Genomic DNA, 21,270 nt, shown 5'->3' with positions numbered 1-21,270 from the left:
CAAGCCACTTAATGACATACTTCCTTCGCAAGGGTGCTAAAGACGCAAGGCATTGCTACAGAAAGTGGTTCAGACATTCATTAGAGAAGATGAGATCTAACAAGGACAGGAGGGAGTTACCGTGATGCTTTATAAAGACAGGACAAGACCTTCATGCCACAGACCCAAACTGCAGTTACTTATTCCCCAGCTCGTATGAGGACTTGCTGGTATCGTGCTGACACTCAACTCAGGAGGAGCGCCCCAAAATGGCAGATTCAGAACTTAAGGTAGAAGAGACTTTGGGAATATAATGCATTTCTTCTGGGCTTCCTCATTTTTATTATTAAAATGTACCTTTCCAGAGGAGTTCAGAGACCCTGAAAATGTTAGAAAGCGATTTTAAGATCAGCTCTAAATCCAAATGTTGCCAACACTAGAAGCTTCGCTGCCACCACCTGTTTGTGCAGCTAAAAGAAAATGCTTTGTAATAAACACATTTTTGCACACTGTTACGCTTGATACAATGTGCACTTGGGTGCACACATCTTAAATATATGCCAAATCCTTCTGGCCAGGTTTGCACTTGCTTCATCACTTATACTGAATAATAGACATTTTTTTTTATGACTTCAGTGACAGTAAATAACATTTTCTTTTTAAGTGCAGTCCAGGAGAAGTGAAAGAGTCCTACTGCTCATGCGAGTGCTAATTGGAGCCAATTATAATTTGATTGACCTGCCTTGCTTATTAAAATGATATGCAAAATTTACACTGCCCTTGCAAAATGGAAATTTTCTTCACTACAAGCTAACTGTGAGAAGTCCACCCTTTAATGAATCCAAAGGTGGTGCTTCTGGGTTATAACTCGCACATCAACTCTCAGAAGCTAATTCCAGAGAGGGATTTCACTGGGTTGCAAATAATACAAAAGAAGTCTACGGAGGGGGAAAATGTGCAATAGAATAAATGAAATAATTAAGGGCTAGCGAATAAAGAAGCAGCATCACAATAACTCTGTCCATTCCTCATGAGGTCTCATTTTCTTCTATGAAAATTAAAATGATTTCCTTAAGGAATGTCATGGGGACTTGCTATTTCCCTTCTTGCCATGTGGGTGATTTTTTAAAGCAGAATAAATGTTCATTATCACTGGTAAATAGAAATGAAGTTATTAGCAGAAGATAAAGTCATTCTGCCAAGTCACAGGGGTCTTCCAAGTGGGGACAACAAATGAGTCCTCAGGAAGCTGGAGAAATTAATGTTTCTCCTTCCCTCCCTGTCCAGCCTCCAGAGACACACACAAACGCACACTCAAACCCACACTCTGTCATACACACACACACACAAAGTGGTACTGCTACTTACCTATTAGTAACGTATCAAACTGTTCATCAAAATAGGGTTCAATACCATCTAAAAATGTATTTTAAAATGGATCTTCCCGATCTAGCTCTTCTGAATAACACATTTTAGAAAGTGGTGGTTCCATTATAAATTATACTACTAAAATAGTCCTAAGTCACCTGATTAAAAAAACAAATCAAATACATCAAACCAAAATCAAATGAGTCCACATCACATAAATATTTGATTATGGAAGGATGTGCAATTATGCCTGAATAACTGAAATAAACATGGTGACAAAAAACAAGGCCCAGAGAAATCCATCACCAGAAGTAATTCCCTTCCTTCAAACCTGCCGGGCTCTATCAGTGCCAGTTTCTTTAGGCGCTAAAGGATATGCTCTGGAGATTTCACGGCCACCTCAGGTTCAAGTCACATACAGACAGTAGTTTGCAGGCTTTCAGAAAAGTGATAGATGACAGAGTCAGACAAATACCTTTTAGACCACTTCACGTTTCCCTGCCTGCTATGCTAAATAACACGTGTATAAAGGCACACATCGCTTTATTGAGTTTCACTTTATTTTGCTTCGCAGATATCCTATTTTTTCCACATTGAAAGCTTGTGGCAACCCTGTGTTACCTGTGTCTGTTGGGGCCATTCTTCTAATAGCATTTCCTCACTTCCTGTCTCTGGGTCACATTTTGGTAATTCTTGCAGTATTTCAAACTTTTCATTATTATCGTATTTATTATGGGGAACTGTGATCACTGATCTTTTATGTTACTACTCTAAGAGTTTAGGGCATCCACATAAGACAGCAAGCTACTGGGGCCCAGGGCAGGCCACCCCAAAATATGTCTCGATGGCATACTGATTATTTTGAATTAAATTAAATGGCCAATGCAAGAGGTACACTCTGAGCCTCTTTTCTATCTCCCTGAAAGCAGGAAATACATTTCTCAGGTGAAAGGTACATTCCCCGTATCTGGAGGTAGAAGGACCTCCTTATCACCAGAGACAGGAATCCTGGGCCAAGAGGCCTGTGGAAACAAGCCTTGTTCCTTTGTTATTTTACTACCCCAAGCCCACCCTTTAAGTTCTTCACTAATGAAGGACCCAAAGCCGGAGTTTCTTTGCCCTGTCATTTCTTCTCAGATTTACTGTTTCTCTTTCCAACACTTATAACAGCTGCTTGTTGTGGCTACTTCTTAGGCCCCATTTCTATGAGACCTTTGTGCATATGAATCAAAATGTGTTTCTTTCCCTCTTGTTATTCTATCTTGTGTCAATTTTATGATTAGTGCAGCCACAAGAACTTAAGAAGAGTAGAGGAGGGATATTTCCCCTACCAATCTGTGTTCTGACTGCACCACCACCCACCCACCCCGCCATTTGCCTGTCTCTCTCCCTCTTCTCAGGCCTCCTTCTTTCCTGAGACACAACAGTATTGAAATTAGGCTAATAACCCTACAACGGACTCTTAGATATTCAAGGGAAAGGAAGAGTCACACGTCTTTCACTCTAAATCAAAAGGTAGAAATGATTAAGCTTAGAGCAAGGCACGTGGCAAGCTGAGACAGGCACAACTTCTTGCACCAGTTAGGAAGTTGTGAAGGCAAAGAAATGGGTCTTGAAGGAAATTATCAGTGCCAGTCCCTTGAATACACGGATGATAAAAACCCAAACAGCCTTACTGCTGATATGGAGAACGTTTTTGTGGTCTGGACATAAGACCAAACCAGCCACAATATTCCCTTACGCCAAAGCCTAACCCAGAGCAAGGCTCTAATTTCTCTTATATGCTATGAAGGCTGAGTGAGGTGAGGAAGCTGCAAAAGAAAAGTCTGAAGCTAAAAGAGCTTATTTCAGGAGGTTTAAGGAAAGAAGTCGTCTCCGAAACGTAAAAGTGCAAGGGGAAGCAGCAAGGGCTGATGCAGAAGCTACAGCAAGTTATCCAGGGGATTTAGCGAAGATAATAACTTAAAGTGGCTACACTGAACAACACATTTTCAATGTAGATGAAACAGCCTTATGTTAGAAGAAGATGCCACCTAGGACTTTTATAGTCAGAGAAGAGAAGTCAATGCCTGGCTTCAAATCTTCAAGGGACAGGCTGACTCTCTGGTGAGGGGCTAATGCAGCTGGTGACTTTAGGTTGAAGCCAATGATCATCTACCATTCTGAAGATCCTAGGGCTTAAGAATTATGCTCAGTCGACTCTGCCTGTGCTCTATAAAGGGAACAACAAAGCCTAGATGACGGCACATCTGTTTATAACAGGGTTGACTGAATACCTTAAGCCCACTGTTGAGACTTACTGCTCAGAAACAAAGACTCCTTTCAACATATGACTGCTCCTTGACAATGCACCCAAGAGCTCTGATGGAGATGTACAATGAGATTCATGTTGTTTTCATGCCTGCTAACCCAATGTCCATTCTGCAGCCCACGGATCGAGGAGTAATTTCAACTTTCAAGTATTATTATTTCAGAAATACATTTTGTAAGGCCACAGATGCCATAATAGTGATTCCTCTGATGGATCTGGGCAAAGTCAATTGAAAACCTTCTGGAAAGAATTCACCATTTTAGATGCCATTAAGATTCATGACTCATGAGAAGAGGTCAACATATCAACATAAACGGGAGTTTGGAAGAAGTGGATTCCTACCCACATGAGTGACTTTGAGGGATTCAAGAGTTCAGTGAGGGAAGTAACTGCAGTTGTGGTGGAAACAGTGCGAGAACTAGAATTAGAAACCGAGCCTGAAGATGTGACTGAATTGCTGCAATCTCATGATAAAACTTTAACAGATGAAGCGTTGCTTCTTATGGATAAGCAAAGAAAGTCGTTTCTTGAGAAGAAATCTACTCCTGGTGAAGATACTGTAAAGACTATTGAAACAACAACAAAAGATTCAGAATATTACATAAGCTTGGTTGATGCAGGCTTTGAGAAGCCTGACTCCAATTTTGATAAGAAGTTCTACTGTGGGTAAAATGCTATCAAACAGTACTGCATGCTACAAAGAAATCATCCTTGAAAAGAAGAGCCAATTGATGAGGCAAACTTCATTAAGAAGAAACTGCCGCAGCCAACCCAACGTTCACCAAGCACCACCCTGATCGGTGAGCAGCCATCAGCATCGAGGCAAGACCCTCCACCAGCAAAGAGATGATGACTCACTGAAGACTCAGACGATGGCTGGCATTTCTTAGCAATAGAATGTTTTTAAATTAAGGTTAAAACTTTTTTTTTTAGAAATAAAGCTAGGACTCCCCTGGAGGTCCAGTAGTTAAGACTCCACACTTCCACTGCAGGGGGCGTGGGTCCGACCCCTGATCAGGGAACTAAGATCCCGCATGCCGCGTGGTGCGGCCAAAAAAAAAAAAAAAACAAAGTTAGTAGAAATAAAGCTATTGCACACTTAATAAACTATAGCTTAGTACAAACGTATCTTTTGTATGTACCGGGAAACCAAAAAACTCGTGTGATTCACTTTATTGCACTATTTGCTTATTGTGGTGATCTGGACCAAACCCGCAGTATCTCTGAGGTCTGCCTCTGGGCAGTTCTACTGACAATTGTCCCTAAAATGCAGTAAATTTTATGGTTACTAACTTTAATTAATTTCTTTCCTTTTGCTTTTTTCAAACAAGAAACAATGATAACAGAAGTGTTAAAGAGCACTGGCTCTTTCTTTTTGGCTGTAAATATATTTACCGGAAACAACACGAAGAAATACAAAACCACCATCTGCTCACTCTTTCAGACATTTCTCTATAAAGCGCTTCTAATAAAGGAGACAGGTTTCCTCTTGAAAAGGAACGGCAGCAATCACGTGAGTATTCTTCAGCCAACATGATGAAAAGCTTTTCTTTCCAAGAAGCAAACATGTAGATCCTCAGTACAAAAGCATTAGATCTGGCCTTGATCAAAGTCAAGAATAAACTTATCTAGAAATTTTAATGTGCTTGACATAAATGTTCATTGATCCTCTTTCAATGAGAGGGATACTGAACTTCATTCCTTTAACTTCTAATTCAATATTACATCTTCTTTTTATTCTCCCTAACAATATTGCTTTTTTTTTTTTTTTTGCAGTACACGGGCCTCTCACTGTTGTGGCCTCTCCCATTGAGGAGCACAGGCTCCGGACGCGCAGGCTCAGCGGCCATGGCTCACGGGCCCAGCCGCTCCGCGGCATGTGGGATCTTCCCGGACCGGGGCACGAACCCGTGTCCCCTGCATCGGCAGGCGGACTCTTAACCACTCTTAACCACTGCACCACCAGGGAAGCCCATGGGGGCATCTTTGAAAGAAAGAAGTACTTCTGCATTGAGTCTTAGGATTTGAAGTTTAAACTTGACTTTCTCTCATCCTAGGTATGTGCCTTTGGTAAATTCACTTAAAATCTCTGGTCTCAGTTTCTTCTCTTATATGAAAAATGACAGGGTCACATAAGATTGCCCTGGATGCCAACCTGTGGGTTGTATGAGATTGCCCTGGTTGCTAACCTATAGGATATGGGTTCTTTGGGAATTGTGGAATTGCCGTAAGATTAGAGAATCCACATGCATCTACTTGATGGGAGAGACCAAACAAATTTTACATTACAAAATATATCAACAGATCCTGCTGTTTAAAATGTGAGAGCCATACTGTGATTAACAAAAACATATATTCAATTAAAAAGTGTTACTGAAGTCATCGTGACTTTTGGGTACCATGTACTTTCTCTCTCAAAAATACAAAAAGCAATAGAAATAGCTGAGTACTTACTGCGAGCCAGATACTGCTCTTAGCCAACTTAAACATATTACCTTATTTAATCTTCACAAAAGTCTATGAGGCAAGTACTATTAACATACATTTTACACAGACGAGGCAACTAAGACAATTAAGGAAGTCCCAGGTAATAAGTAACGTTAGAAGGATTTGAATCCAGGCAATGTGGAACAAAAGCTAACCCACTACACAGGGCTGTCTTCTCTGTGTAGTGTCTAAATAATGTGACAATAGTAAAATTTTGACAGTTAAGAGGAATCCATAAATTCAAAAGGGTTGAAGACTATTGGTATTTCAGATTCCTTTTATCCCTTAAATATTCTCCTTTACAAGTTTTATTTCTTAAGAAAAGACAGTCTAGGGTAGAGGTTAAAAACAAAAGTTATTGGAGAAAACAAACAACAGCAATAAACCATGACTGAGATCCATCCCTGGTTCTGGTACCTAAAGCTACGTAACCAAGGGGCAAGGCTCTTTTCTTCTCTACGCCTCAGTTTCCTTGTTTGTAATATAAAGATAATAGTAGTACCTACCCCATAGTTTTGGTTGTGGATTAGTTAACAGATACATACAAAGTATTTACAGGCATGCATGACAATTAGTGAGGGTTCAATAAATGTTTGTGGCTATTGTTTTGGTCTTGTTTGACTGTCCTCTGTGGGGATCCTACAAAGAAGTTAAACACGCAAAACGCAGGTTTTGTGGAGGAAGCAGAGAGGCAGGACCGCATAACACAGACACTGCAGCCCATCAGATCCAAGCAGGAAAGATGTCATTTTCACTGGCAGATCTAGGGAGCAGATCAAACCACCTGGAAGTGCTTAAGATGCTGGTAGCAGAGGGCAAGGCAAACAGGGCTCAAACAAGTGTCTATGCTTTATGGACAGTGAGAAGCTCTAAAATGAGGCCGTGCACGAAGATATTTGACTCCTATCACCAGCTAGGTTGAGCGGTGGGAGTTGCTTGTTGACAGTGTTTTGATGTACTTTTAGGAGACACTGAGATATGCATTGCTGGATATATAATTACTATCACGTATGAAAAACAGAACGGGAACTTGGCAAGAATAAAGTTTCCTCAAACAAAAGAATGGACAGAACTGGACAGAGCAGATGAAAATCATTATATAGCACAACCAAGATTAAAGTTTACTCTGAAGAGAAAATATAAGCCAAGGTAAGTGTGCTGAAAAACTCATCTGGTCTCACTTGAAAAGAAAGGTAATAGGAGCAAATACTGATGCGGAGAAATATTCAAAATGCAAGCATGACAAAATGCAGCATCCTTTCTGCTCAATTAATCAGATGAGCTAAGTGTGCCACAAAAGCGAGGCTTCACAGTACAGGTGGTGTCAAGTGAGCTGGGGAGTGGGCACGCTGCTCTGCAGAGTGCTGAAAGCTAGCAATGAATTGGAGTTCTATTTCTAACTTGCTCTTGGAATATTTCCATATGGGAATAATCATTTCTAAATATCAACTGACTGTCTGTAATCTTAAGTCAAAGAAGTACCTCCTGACATCTCTATGAGGATATTGAGAGAAGCTTTTACCTTTAAAATTGCAAGGGCTGTTAATTAAATGCTCATCGGTGTGCCACTGTTTTGAGATGTATACAGATATTAAATGAAAATGAGAACAGAGGGAATTCCCTAGCGCTCCAGTGGTTAGGACTCAGCGCTCTCACCGCGAGGGCCTGGGTTTGACCCCTGGTGGGGGAATCCCACAAGCCGCACGGTGTGGCCAAAAAAATAATAATAATAAATCAGTGGTTAAAGGGACTTCCCTGGTGGCGCAGTGGTTAAGAATCCACCTGCCAATGCAGGGGACACAGGTTCGAGCCCTGGTCCGGGAAGATCCCACATGCCACGGAGCAACTAGGCCCGTGCGCCACAACTACTGAGCCCGCGTGCCACAACTACTGAAGCCCGCACGCCTAGAGCCCGTGCTCCGCAACAAGAGAAGCCACTGCAATGAGAAGCCCGTGCGCCACAACAAAGAGAAGCCCCCGCTCGCCGCAACTAGAGAAAACCCGCACGCAGCAACAAAGACCCAAGGCAGCCAAAAAGAAATTAAATAAATAAATAAATAAAAGTAAAATGAGAACAGGTCCCCATCCCACTCAACTTGTGAACCTTGATGATGACATAATGACACAGGTAGGAAAAGAAACAATTTATAGTTAATATTCTAATATCATACACATAAAATGGGACCCCAGTAATTAAGAATGTTCTCTACTTTTCTTTAGCTGATGAATTGTCATCCTGGGGTTAAAGGGAGAATGCTTAAAGGCAGATGATCAGGCCAAATTAGTTCTCCTGGCTGACGGGTGAGTCAGGATGGTTTATTCTAGGCTCTCTGAATAGCCCATCCCAGTGCCAGGATGGTTTCTGATAAAAACCATATCGCTGCATTAAAATTAGCCTAGTGTTCCTCAAAAGGTAGGCACCTAACAGATAGTAAAAAACAAATAAATTAATATGGACACATTTTAAAAGGAACATGAATTTAAATAAAAGTCTACATTGCAAATGTTTATGAGAACTTAACACATTAGAAGTTTACTGAGTATATTAAACATCTTGGAAATATTAATTATATAATTTTTATGATCAGATACATTCAAACTGAGTGGCTGTCAAATCACGGATTTTAGCATTTCAAGTATTTTAAATATGGCTCAAAAAATCAGTGTCAGAGAAAGTAGAGCATATGAATACTCAGAGATGTTTCAAATTGTTTTAAAAAGGAAAAGAAAGAAACATACACAGAAAATAGCTTTTACAACCCAGTAATATATTTATCTTTATTAAAAACTTTCCTACCCCACAAAAAAGTTTTAAAATAAATCCTAATTTTTATATTTAACAAGTGTTTCCTGAAAAGTTATACTCTAAGGGGCAGCTAAAATAGTCTTTGGACACACAATATAGGTTACCCATTTTTCTTCACAGGACATCTCACAAAATTGCCTACAGGCACACAAGCAAGAGAAAACTGACTGGCCTTTATAATCTCAACAAAGAAAGCACTCTTGTAGGCCACGTGGCAGAAAGTCCTGGATAAAATCAGGGAAATCAGATTTTATAAGGATTTATCCTTTACTTACACTTACTTCAGAGAAAAGCATGGCTAGTCCATCAGACGCTCCTTTTTTCATCTCTTAGGTTAGTTACCGAGTTTTAATTTGATTACTGAAGCTAATGCCCTCTGTTTTCTATATTAGAGATCAACATACATACTCTTGGCAGTTATTCCAAACAACTGATTAATTTTTCAGTTTGGATTCAGTCTGTTACTGTGAAGCTTCAACTGACTTTGTACGCAAGTTATTGGCAGAAGAAATTAAGGCATCTAAAATGTAATTTTAACTATTAAAACTATTGACCCTTATCTCTCAACTATTGTATGTTAAAGTAGATAACGTACAGATAAACTTATGGAATTACATTAGCTTTAACATTTGCAGAAAGACTAAATTAAATTAAATTACGCTGATATTGTCACTGAATTAACAGGCTGGATTAATTTGCGAAGTTAACACGGTGCTCAATAAAGGAAGAGTTTACTAGTTACATGAGAGGAAACAGGTATCCCCCTTTCTCATGGGACGAGTATTTCTGACTCTTATAGTCTATCTGAAAACCACTTCTTACAAACATGGTAAAAAAAATAATAACTCACATAAGGGCCATGACTTTATTTTTGTCTTTATGCTATGCTCTGAGAAGTAGTACATACATGAGAAGAGTATCTCTTGGTAATTTTAATCCCATTTTACTGATGAGAGTATTGAGGCCCATAAAGGTTAAGTGAGATCTCATACATAGTAAGGGAGGAAAGCAAAGTTGAACGGAGCCTGGTCCCCAAGTCCCTGCTCTTAAAATCTAAGCAGCTTCGCACCCACTAACTCAGACTTGCCACCATTATCGCTTTTTCCTCTTTAATCCAAGCTCTGTTCTAAATGCCAAAGATAAAAGAGAGAAATTGAAGCCCTAAAATTTAGATTCCGAGCCTAATGACTTGGAAGGAAGCCTTATTATTCTCTCTGAAATAAATAAGGCACTCCTGGAAGAAGTAATTAAGATCCCGGGGAACAAGCATGATAATAACTTGTAGGAGTCAACATACACCCCTACCTTTCTTCAGATCTCTTCTTTTAAACTGATCCCCTATCCACATGTCTCCCCTCTCACTGTAGCTAAATGGTACCAGGAATTATATGCAATGATCTTCAAAAAGTACTTTGTGAAGCACTAGCAACAAAATTGTCATTTATTAGCCAAGTTGATCTCATTAAGGAACATCACTCTGACCGTCGACGTAGAGCTGTAACAGAGCTGGATTCCCAGATCCCTCAGTACTTGACCTGGGTGGGACAGAGGCCCAGAATGCCAGCTTTTGTTAAAGGGTATGACTAAATAGAAGAAAAATGTTAAACAGCCCTAACAGCGCGCCATTTTATACTTTCTCTCTCTGCTGAGACTCTGCTTTTTTCGGAGAAAAGGCTATTTCATGACAGAATAATTGGTTCTGATTCCACAGTTTTCTATGTCAATGTTCTTTCTTCCATGAGGCCCCAAGAATGCTTTGAGCTGCATTGTGAAAAAAAAAAAAAAAATTCAAGAAATAGACTCAACCCATTTGGGAGCTCCACAGCCCAGTCTAAAAATAGGCACCAGAAACAAAGCAGAAGTCACAGAAGGAAAGGAGTCCTTCCTCCGAGAATTGCACAAGGTCATTGTCATCACTGTCATGAACAGACCAACCTCAGCGGGCCAGGCAACCTGGGCCAGCCTACGCCTCCCCTAGCGCACAGTATCCACCCACTCACCTGTTCTTCAGATCCCTACTTAACACTTACAGACGCTTTCCCGACACAGATTACACCATTATAAAGGTGGTAATGGGAAAACAATAAAAGTCAGGTTTAGCAGTGTTCAGACAAATGGGTAAACATAACTGAGCCATCAGAGTTATGTTACAAACGTTAATTTAAGTCAAAAGGTAGGATTATTAAGGCATCGTGCGCTCTGAAAGTATTCCCTTTCACATTTATTAGTTTCTCTGCCACGACTCTATTTATCAAAGTATAATAAGAGCCCATTCGTGGTCATGAATTACGGGAGATGGGTCTTAACCAGAGGAATTAAACACGTAACCGCCTGTGATATGAATGAAGGTGTTTTAATAACTTTGGGTTTGGCAGCCCAATAAAACATTATGATCATCTTGGGATTCACGCTGAAGTTAGCAGCCCCGTTTAATGCAAACAGCCTCCACGTGAATAATCTATCCTTGCCTAACTACGTTTCCTCCTTAAAATGATATGGGTTCAGATTAAAGAACATACGAAGGCATATCATTATCATAGACATAAAATTGCTAAGAATGTGGACGTTCTGTAAACAGTAAGTATCTGTTTCCTGGGTTGGGAGGCAGTGTTTAGTGCTCAAGAGGATCGACTCTGACTCTGCTGCCCATCAACTACATGACCTTGAGCAAGGTCACCTTATTCACTATCTCTGAGCTTCCATGTCCTTATCTGTGAAATGGAGAAAATAATACCCTGACCTTTATGAGGCTGTTGTGAAGATTAAATAACTTAATATACCTCAGTGGCTCAAATTAAATGCTCAATAAATGTTAACTACTAGTATAGTTTATTCCCTGTATTATTATTTTGCACTCTCCTACTAGATTCGTGAGAAAGACAGTGCCCTCTAATTTCGATGAGAATTGTTATGTGACTTTATTCATGTAAGCAGAGATCAGCTGTGGAATGACAAAGAGGGGATGAGAAGGAATGGAAAAAGGGACGAAGAGGAAGTAAGAGGGAGGGGGAAGTGAGGAAGGAGAGAGGGCAGAAAAAAAGGACAGAGTCTAAACCAGGGTCTAGGAATGCAGAGTATTTAATTCAGGGGGATTAATTCAAAAGCATTACTCTAATGGAGAGGGCCGTGCTTGGGCCAAGGAGGGTTACCAGTGGAGAGAATTAGAGGTGACAAGGCAAGGGGAGAAGGCCCATGGCTCTCCTTGTTCTACTGACACCTCCTCCCTCCTCATCCTTTCTTTCCTTCCTTCCTTATTTATTTTCCTCCTTTTTTCCCCTTTCTGCTTCCCTCCTACCCTCCATCCCTCCCACGCTCCCTCTCTCCTTCCTTCTTTCCTTCATTCACCCAAGAAACGTTTATTCAGGAGTCATTAAACCCTTAGAATATCATAAAGTGCATTCTACATAAACCTAAACAAAAAAAACCAAAGGACTAGGTATCAGGTAGAGAGGATATTGCATAGCCGATCAAGACAGAGAGAATCCAGTGCCAGTATATGCGTGAGTGTACGGTAACTAACAAGTCAGAGGAATTCTCTGTTCTCAGGGGCCTATATTTTAGTAGTGGAAGATACTCTATTAATTAACAAACACAAAAATTTATATCGAATCATATCATTTGATGAGAGCTGCTATGAGCAAAGTGTCAGAAGGTGCGAGAGAGAGAACTCCTTTGGACAGGGTGCTCAGCAACAGGGTTTAATTCCCTAAATTTTGAAGTGAGATTTAGCATTCATCCACAGAGTGCACCATTTTAAGTGCACAACAGGGTGAGTTTTTACATTTGTATATACCTGTGCAACTATCACCAAGATCAAAGTCCAGAACATGCTCAGAGATTTGGTTTATGTACTTTAGTTTTTCATAAATGATACTGTGCTATATATCTAACTCTCTTTAATTTTTTTTTCACCAGGCACTATTTTAACACCTATCTCTACTGCACCTTTTACCTGTGCCTTCTAACCTCTGTACATACTCTGTGATGGGCATCAACCACATGTCTACTTATCCTCTAACCCAGTAATGGGTCCGAGGTTGCTTCCAACATTCCAGACGTCTAAAGAATACTGAAAGGAACATCCTCAAACACGAATGCTTACTGAACTATATGATCTTTTTCAGTTCCTGAGTAGAAGCAGAAAGTTGCTCTCTGAATCTACAAGAAGAATAATTTGACCAATGCCTGACTTCTTTACAGAACGCACACCACTCTGTGCTCCCACCAGCAGTTCTCATCTGACTGTTCTTTAAATTTACATGCTCTGACATCTCAGAATTTAGAAAATCTTTTCACACAACTCTAAAACTTCTGAATTTCCTCCTCTTAAATTCATCCTTCCTTCCCTGGGGCGTGTTTTTCAAAGTGTGTGGCTGTCCCTTTCTTGATGATTTGCAAGAACAGTATTATTAAGGAGGTAACACTTAAGCTGAGATGTGACTGACAGGGAGAAGGCAGAGGGTACATCCTAGACAATGGCCCTCAGGCAGGACTGAGGCTGCTGCGTAGAAGGAACAGGGAAGGCCACCAGTGTGGCTGGAACACGGTGGGAAAGGGGGCAAGGGAGGCAGATGAGGTCTGAGAGGGAGAAAGGGCCAGAAGTAGCCTGTGATTCAAAATCTGCCAGACAGTGCAGAGTTTTCCTGTTCCATGTGCAGAATTTTTAATGCTGAACCTGACCTTTTACCTGCCATCAATAAATGAAGAATGCCAAGCACAACTGTAGCTGATGTGCCTCTGAGAGTTTAGTAATACAAGTAGATCAACAATTGTGATTCGAAGCACTTAGAACACCATAAAAGTACATTCTATAAAAATCTCAGTAGCAAAGAGGTAAAAGATTACATATCAGGTAGAGGAGAATTTGTGCAGCAGAATAAGACACATCACGAAGAGAGCTCAGAAAATAGCTTACTCCTCAGAGGAAAAGCTAAAAAGAATAATAATAATACACTTATTTCATTAGACCAGTCTGTGGAGATGTTCATCTCAAATTACTATTGAAATGAGTCTACACAAGGTAAGGGATTTTGAGATTTAAATTTAAGGACAAACTGTTCTCATTTTTTACGTAAAAACTCAAAGGGTAGTAAGTTAATAACTATAAATAAATAACTATAAATACATAATAACTATAATAACTATAACTATATATATAACTATATATAATAACTATAATAACTATAAATAACTATAAATAACTATAAATAAATAACTATAAAATACAAAGAAAAAAAACAGGCTGGCAACTGATGAGTGGGAACATTATAGTCTTAAAAAAATACATCAACTTTTCAGATGTTGACTAAGCATACTGCAATAGAAAAATAATGTGATTCAGAAGCAATATACACTAAGGCTCTTGGAAAACAGAAACAGAAGACTTATTAATCTGGTATAGAGCAAAATGACAAAGGATCTGTTAATTGAGTGACACGTGACTTTCACGTTCCTTTCAGTATTCTTGGGACACATGACACCCAACCTCAATTTGTCTGTTTGGCCAACAGTAAAAGGTCGTTCTGAAGATGATGATGAGCATGGTAAAACAAAGAGAAACAAAGAACAGTAGACATGGAGGAAAGTATATTTATGTTTACCTTGACATAAATAAAAATTTTCAAATGTTAATAGGGAAGTCAGTCTCTCTTTTTAGTCATTTGATTTGAAAAGACGGTGTGGAATAACACAGCTAGGGTGAAACTAATTTTTAAGCTTTTGCAATAAATGTTAAAATAACCATCACAATTAAGAAAACCTTTGATTCCTCTCTAATCTTTATTGGTGGCTTCTAATTTTAAAAGAAGATATGAATTTAATCACTCCTTGTTACTCTGCTGTGATGATCAGTAATTTGATATGCATGGAAGTGCTTTGAACTCACAGAAAGAGTCTGTAAACATAGAACTCTCGTTCTTTCAAATAAATAAATACATGGAAAATGTTTAACATGCAATGAAAATGATATATATGTTAACAAAGTTATAAGATAAAAATGCAAATAATATAAATTGGTATAATGATCAAAACAACTGAAATTAACTGAATAGCCTGGGAAGTCTAGATTAGATAACACTTGCTTACACAGGCCTATAATGTTTATTCTGTTTCCCTGCAAACTGTTTATGTCCTTTTCTGTTTCTCCTACTGGACTCTAAGCATCTCACAGCAGGAACATCGTCCTCACCTCCGTGGCCCCAGAGAGTGGGATGGTGTAAGAGGTCAGCAGATGTACGAACTCATGCATTTGAACTGCTGTACCCAATCAGCAACTGAGGGAAAGGCACGTGTTTTGGAGAACAAAACCAAGATCGACTTGATTCAGCTCTTCTGTAATCATCAGTATGTTAAGCATTCATCACTGCCTGCTATAACTTTACACACGCGCGCGCGCGCGCGCTCGCACGTACACACGGAAATTAGGAAGACCCTGAAATTAGAGCAAGACATACTTGAGTCTGACTCCCAATAAGTACAGATTTATTAAACATTTATGATAGTGTCTCGTATTTAGTAAAGGTTATATAAGTGCTTGATTTATTAAAACAAAAACCAATCGAGGCCATCCCATGCTGGCTATTACCCATGTCAATCCTGGGCAACTTATTTTACTGCTTTGAGCCTGGGTTTCCTTACCTGAAAAATGGAATACTTCTTACTTCACAGGGCTTTTGTCAGGAGTAAAATATGAAAATGAATAGAAAAGTATTTAGCATGCAGGTGTTCAAAAAACATTACTTCTTTTCCCTACTGCTCTGTCTACACTTTAAAAACTGATATAGTTCAACTGCTGTGATGTGTGTCTCTAATTTTACTCTTAAATAGGTTACTATTGGTATAGCGTGTTTCGATGATGAAAAGTCATACAGTAAGAGAGGTGTTATAGTGTTAGGTAAAGGTGAAACATCAGTCCCTTGCTAACCTGTGGGTTCCACCTGTCTACCCGCAGAACAATTTGTAAAAGCCTCCATTCACTGCTTATCATGTGGCTTATAAATCTCTTTACTACCTGCTTCTCCACTTCTAGACTACAGGAGCAGCATCAACGCAACAATGACGTCTCCTTTACTTTTATATCCTTTGAGCCCAGCGTAGAGTAAGATAAATGCTTGCTGAATTAAATGAACAAGTGATACTGGAGGAGCATCAAAAACTCATGAGCAGTCTGCTTATGCCTGGCTGTATAACACAAATGAAAAAGTTAAACTGCTCTGGACAGAGACTTATAACTGGGTCTTAAAAGCTTAAAAATAAATTTCTGAATGAAGTGTCTAATTAAAATTTGTCAGTAAACTTTACACAAAGAGTCTCCAAATTAATATAAGGCTCTTCTTTTCTCCTTCAAAGATCCCATAACTTCTTTCTTTTAACTTTCCCATTTGTTTTTCTTCAAACATGAGGTGTTCATAATCATCTCCATTTAACAGATGGGAACACTGAAGTTCAGAGATGCTGTGAAATTGCTTTCTCCAACAGGGGCACCATCCCAGGTGGGGTCACGATAGAAGTCCTAGATCTTTCAATTAGAATCTGCTTCCGAGTAATTAACACATTTTCTTTAGCCTGCAAAATAATCACCCTTTGTAGAACTCCAGTGTGGAAAATTTTTATCTGAGAAAGAATTATTTCGGAAAGCTTTATATGAACTTGCAATTGCAGGCCATTGTGAAAATCACCATGCCATTTCAGGTTTAAAAGTGTTGTTGTGATCAACAATTCTCTGCAACCATGGCAACGCAATGTGCCCCTTTCTAGCTGTTTACTCTTAAAGAATTAGAGGACTATTTAAGGATTAAGATTACCATGCATGCTATACTAGGCGACCTTACAAAGGAAAAGATAAAAGCCCTGGGTACTCACCTTTGTAAATGAGTGCTAGTGATTACTTTGGGTTACATAGGTATATATGAAAATTTAATTTCTTGGGAACCATTTATAGGTTATAGGAATCCAGCAATAACTATGACATATTATGAACTGATTTGCATACCAAGGGGAACTTTACTATATTTGTTTCCATAAATTTGTGGACCAGTGTTTAGTACCAGTTATGAGATCAGAGCAAAGAAGGAGTCCTTCTATTGTGAATTTCCAAATAAGAAGACATTCAGAATTTTGACTACTTCTATTAAATATATATTAATGCTCATGTAAGACGAGGAGAGAAGAAAAACTCAAGAGGGATAAACTTGTGACCTTGTAATAGAAAAATGCACCTTAACGGACAGGTTATATGTGCCTGTCTATTAAGAGACCATCAGTTATTAATGAAAATATCAAAAAAGGCTCATGCATTTTGGTTCCACTGCTTACAAAGATCCAATTTAATTAACTCTTGAAGCTCAATCACTACACTAGATGAGGTCTTCTTTAACCACAACTTTTTAACTGCTTATACTAAAAGAGATTCTAACTGTCCTTACTGTAACCAAATTAGTTTTCATAAATCTTGTGCTCAAGATCAAAAAGAGAATATAGGAAACCAGTATTTACAGAAACATTTTTTTACCAACTCACCTATAGGTCACAGATCTTTAATCCATCTAGTTGAATTTGAATGTTTTATTCATATTCTCATTCATTCTCCTCTCCCCACCCGCCCCCGGCCCCAGTTATCTGACACAAGCTGATTTAGGGGCCTAATTAAACATTAAAAAATTTGTAAGAACCATTTGTAAGTATTTGTAAGAACCATTCTAAAATGTGTGACACACTTCTTTCTCTTAGTATACTGAGTCTGAGGAACTTAATTTAACTCTTATGGCATAAGCATTCATTAACATAATAAACTGATGCTAAGAGATGCTCCAGGGAGCCATAGGGATGGAGGTGAAGACACTGTGACGAATGCTCCCCAAGCCTCTCCTCTCCCTCATCTTGTCACCTCCACACACCCTACATCTCTGCTACTCAGTGAGTCATTTTTCCAGAATAGCCCATTCTTCTAACCACCCTCATCTTTCTTCAAGAGTTAAGCTTTTATAGCAGCATTTTATATCTACTTTTAAGCAACAGGCTTTGGTTGGGAAAACTCTTATGAATGAAGCCCATCTTCTCCTAAGAATAAACTTTGCAAAAGATACAAGGTCTGTTATGTTTCTTAGACTGAAGGGTATGGTCCCCAGGAGCAGAAGCTTGGCTTCTGGGGATATGTGAGGCCCTGGGGCACACACCGCACCTCTTCCACGGGCATCCATTTTACCACGTGGATATATTATAGGGTAGGAGGCAAAAACTGCAAGCATCTTCAAAGTAAGATCTGAGACTTCAAAGGATTCTTGGGTTTATGGTTGTTTTCCCATGGCTATGGCCCCGAACCCCTAAGGTCTGTGCTTTTTCTCTCCTCTTTTTAGGGAAAAAAAAAAAATACAGAAGCACTGCTTAAGGCATGGATATGGAATTATGTCAAGAATACATGAGGTTTCTAATAATCTAGCTGGGTGGGTCATTAATGATGGTCTTTTTTTAATGACAGCCCCACCAAATGAAGCCTCACCTAAGATCGTAAAATTTTAAATCTTTGGAACTCACCACTTTCTACCTTGTCTTATTTAGCGTCATGCCTTTTTTTCCTTCTTCTCTCTCACAACAATACCTGATTAATCTCTGTCATGGAAACTTCCTAGAGCACATTACTTTGAATAAGTAAGCAGTAAAGAACATTTTACATGCTCCAGAAGGTACTGGGCACCTGTTTATTGAGTGTATGCTATACACTAAGCATTATTCTTGGCTCTGAGGATACAGGGCTAAAACATTTAGCCAAGTCCTAACTCACTTGGAGGTAGATTCTAACAGCATTGGCAAAGGGGCAACATTTTTTATAATATACAAAATAAAAGAGCAATAAAACGGGAGAAAATGATACATGCTACGAAGAAAATGAATCTGGGTGATAGGACAGTGATTGGAGGAGTTGCTTTTGATGGTTGGGAAACAGGCCATATCAACTGAGCCCTCAACACAAAGGAAGTCAGACAAGGAAGGATTTGGGGGATGAATATTCGAGGCAAAAGAACAACAGCGGAACTGCCCTAAATGCTGGGGTTTCTGAGGAGTAAGGGGATAGCAGGTCTGGGCAGAAGGAGAAATTGGAGAGTGGAATGAGAGAGTGTCTTGCCCTGGGCTGATAGCAGATGTTCCGGGCTGTGTGAGCAGGGCAATGAATCTGAATTTGACTTTTCACCTGTGATAAGCAGGTGCCGAAGTGCTTTAAGCAAGGGAGCCAGGTGACTGAATTTACATTTTAAAGCCATAACTGGCTATTGTGTGGACCAGGACTGTATGGAGAGGTTATAGTGGAATTGGGAAATCAGAGAGGAGACTCCTCAGTGCGGACACCAGCACTTTCCACCAGAATCAGGGAATTGCAAAAACGTGCCAAATTTTATTGAGTGTTAATTGCTGAGAGAAGATGAAGGGAAGAGAAGAACACGGCTCACCTCACATGCAGTCTCCCAGCCTGAGGAGTCAGGAGGTCTCCTGATCCCTCATGCAAGGTCACAAGGTGCTAGGTGGCTGAATCAGGGCTGAAACCAAAAATGTGACTCCACCCACAAACTTTGTGATGTCAACTGATCAGTTCAGAAATTCTAGTTCTTCAGTAGAAAGGAAGGCAATACAGCCAGAAAGAGCGTAATGGTCTAATCCAAGCTGCCTAACCTGGTGTTTGAGTGCCCTCTGCCACATCCCACCCAGCCCCCATACCGCAAAGCAGTGGGTGTTCAATACTTTATAATTTCAGTTTTTTGTTTGCAAGAATATGCACTCAGAGAAATGCTACAGGAAATAGGAGCCTGTTCAAGGTGACCACGAAACCACACGGAAGTTCCTGGGCTTTCAGAAATATTCCGACCTCCTTCTTCTCATTTGCCATTAAACTCATTAACGCAGGGAGTTCAATTAATTCTCCTCTGGTTCTCTTTTCTCTACTTTGTCTAGATTTATTGATACTCCATGCTCTGATTCCGCGAGGCTACTCTGATCAGGAAACTCCTCCTCTTTATCAGGTAAAACAATCTTTCACAAGCTGCTTCCTCCTTGAAGTCTTCCCTGTTCTAAGCTCCTAATACTTTCATTCATTTGGATCTTAACCGGTTCACCATTCTCTCTTTCCTTATTTAGAGCAATGTCTAAGCCTCCCTCTTACACGTCACAAACTATTTCTGATTTATCTTTTTGATGGGACCCCTTCCCCCAGCACAACAGGCACAAAATAAATATATACAAAATAAACAATTACCTAAACTTTTCGGCTAAATTCATCTCTATAAGGAGTCCATTCTATTTTAGAAAAGACAGCAAGGGATCAGGAATTTTCTTTCTTAATTGAATGTGGTAAAAGTGAATTCACAAACATTTGTCAATTCAACAATTATTTACTAAGCCTTTCTAATAAGCTAGGGATGTTGTACACATTGGACAAAAAAAAGAAAAGGAGGATGGCTAAGTCTTCTCAAGTCCATTATTCTGGTTTCTCTAACTGGGGGGCCTTGAATATGATAAATCATTTCCATGCCTGTCTCTCTTTGACTACATCTTCACTTTTTCCCCCCAACTGAAACTGAAGTCTGTTTCCTTTTAAGAAAAGCTTAAAAAAGAATTTTCCTTGTAGAACTCATCATGTTCTTAAAAGAACCCAGGAGAAAGCATGCTGGAGTTAAAAGGATTAGAGTTATCAGATAACCTGAGTTTGAGTATGACCCTGACATACACCATGTGATTTTGCTCAAATCTATTAATCTATAGAGGTCTCAGTTTCCTCATCTGTAAAATAAATAAATTAAACTACCTTTTTCTACAGTGTGTTTAATGCTCAGCACACTACTGCAAAATACTGACATAATTATAGAACAATGTAGTTTGCTTATCTGTAGGGACATTTTTAAAGTAGTGGAAAAGAAGTGAAAGAAAGATGGATTAGACAAAAATGTTTCGTATTCCAACTACAGAAATTGTATTATCAGGCCTCACTACTTGTGCTCTTGAAAGAGACTTCAAACGTAGAAAAATTTTTCACAAAAACCTCAAATATGAACTGAATTTTACACTCAAAGATATTAATCATAGCATTATAACAGCAAACGTCCAAATAATCTAAATGACCAAACAAAAGAATAATGAGAAATGAAGGGCTACTTCCTTCAACATGATAATGATTATCTATCGGAACAAAAGAAAGCAGTACCCTTAGTTACACAAGAGCAATGGTGTATTTCAAAAATGGCTCCTGTCACTGTACCTTCCGGGAACACATGAGGGTCATCTAAGAGTTCACTGACACTAATACAGTGGCCAGAAAATTTGCAAATAAATATAA

General features: G+C 39.3%; 1 protein-coding gene and 1 long non-coding RNA gene across 2 annotated transcripts in view; both read right to left on the bottom strand.

Moving 5' to 3' along the window:
* CNTN3 (contactin 3) overlaps positions 1-21,270 on the bottom strand; it is a 313,770-nt gene that overhangs the window by 102,730 nt on the left and 189,770 nt on the right. The window lies entirely within an intron of this gene.
* LOC132527846 (uncharacterized) lies at positions 9,002-19,499 on the bottom strand. The gene is made up of 3 exons (XR_009543112.1): positions 19,394-19,499; positions 15,588-15,619; positions 9,002-10,712 (listed from the first exon to the last, which is right to left on the bottom strand). It is a non-coding gene; the product is annotated as an uncharacterized LOC132527846 (long non-coding RNA).

The sequence above is a fragment of the Lagenorhynchus albirostris genome, chromosome 10 (genome assembly GCF_949774975.1).
Source record: "Lagenorhynchus albirostris chromosome 10, mLagAlb1.1, whole genome shotgun sequence".
In the NCBI taxonomy this organism is placed as follows: domain Eukaryota; kingdom Metazoa; phylum Chordata; class Mammalia; order Artiodactyla; family Delphinidae; genus Lagenorhynchus; species Lagenorhynchus albirostris.
Note: the sequence above shows the minus strand (reverse complement) of the source record. Positions and strands in the feature narration are given on the sequence as shown.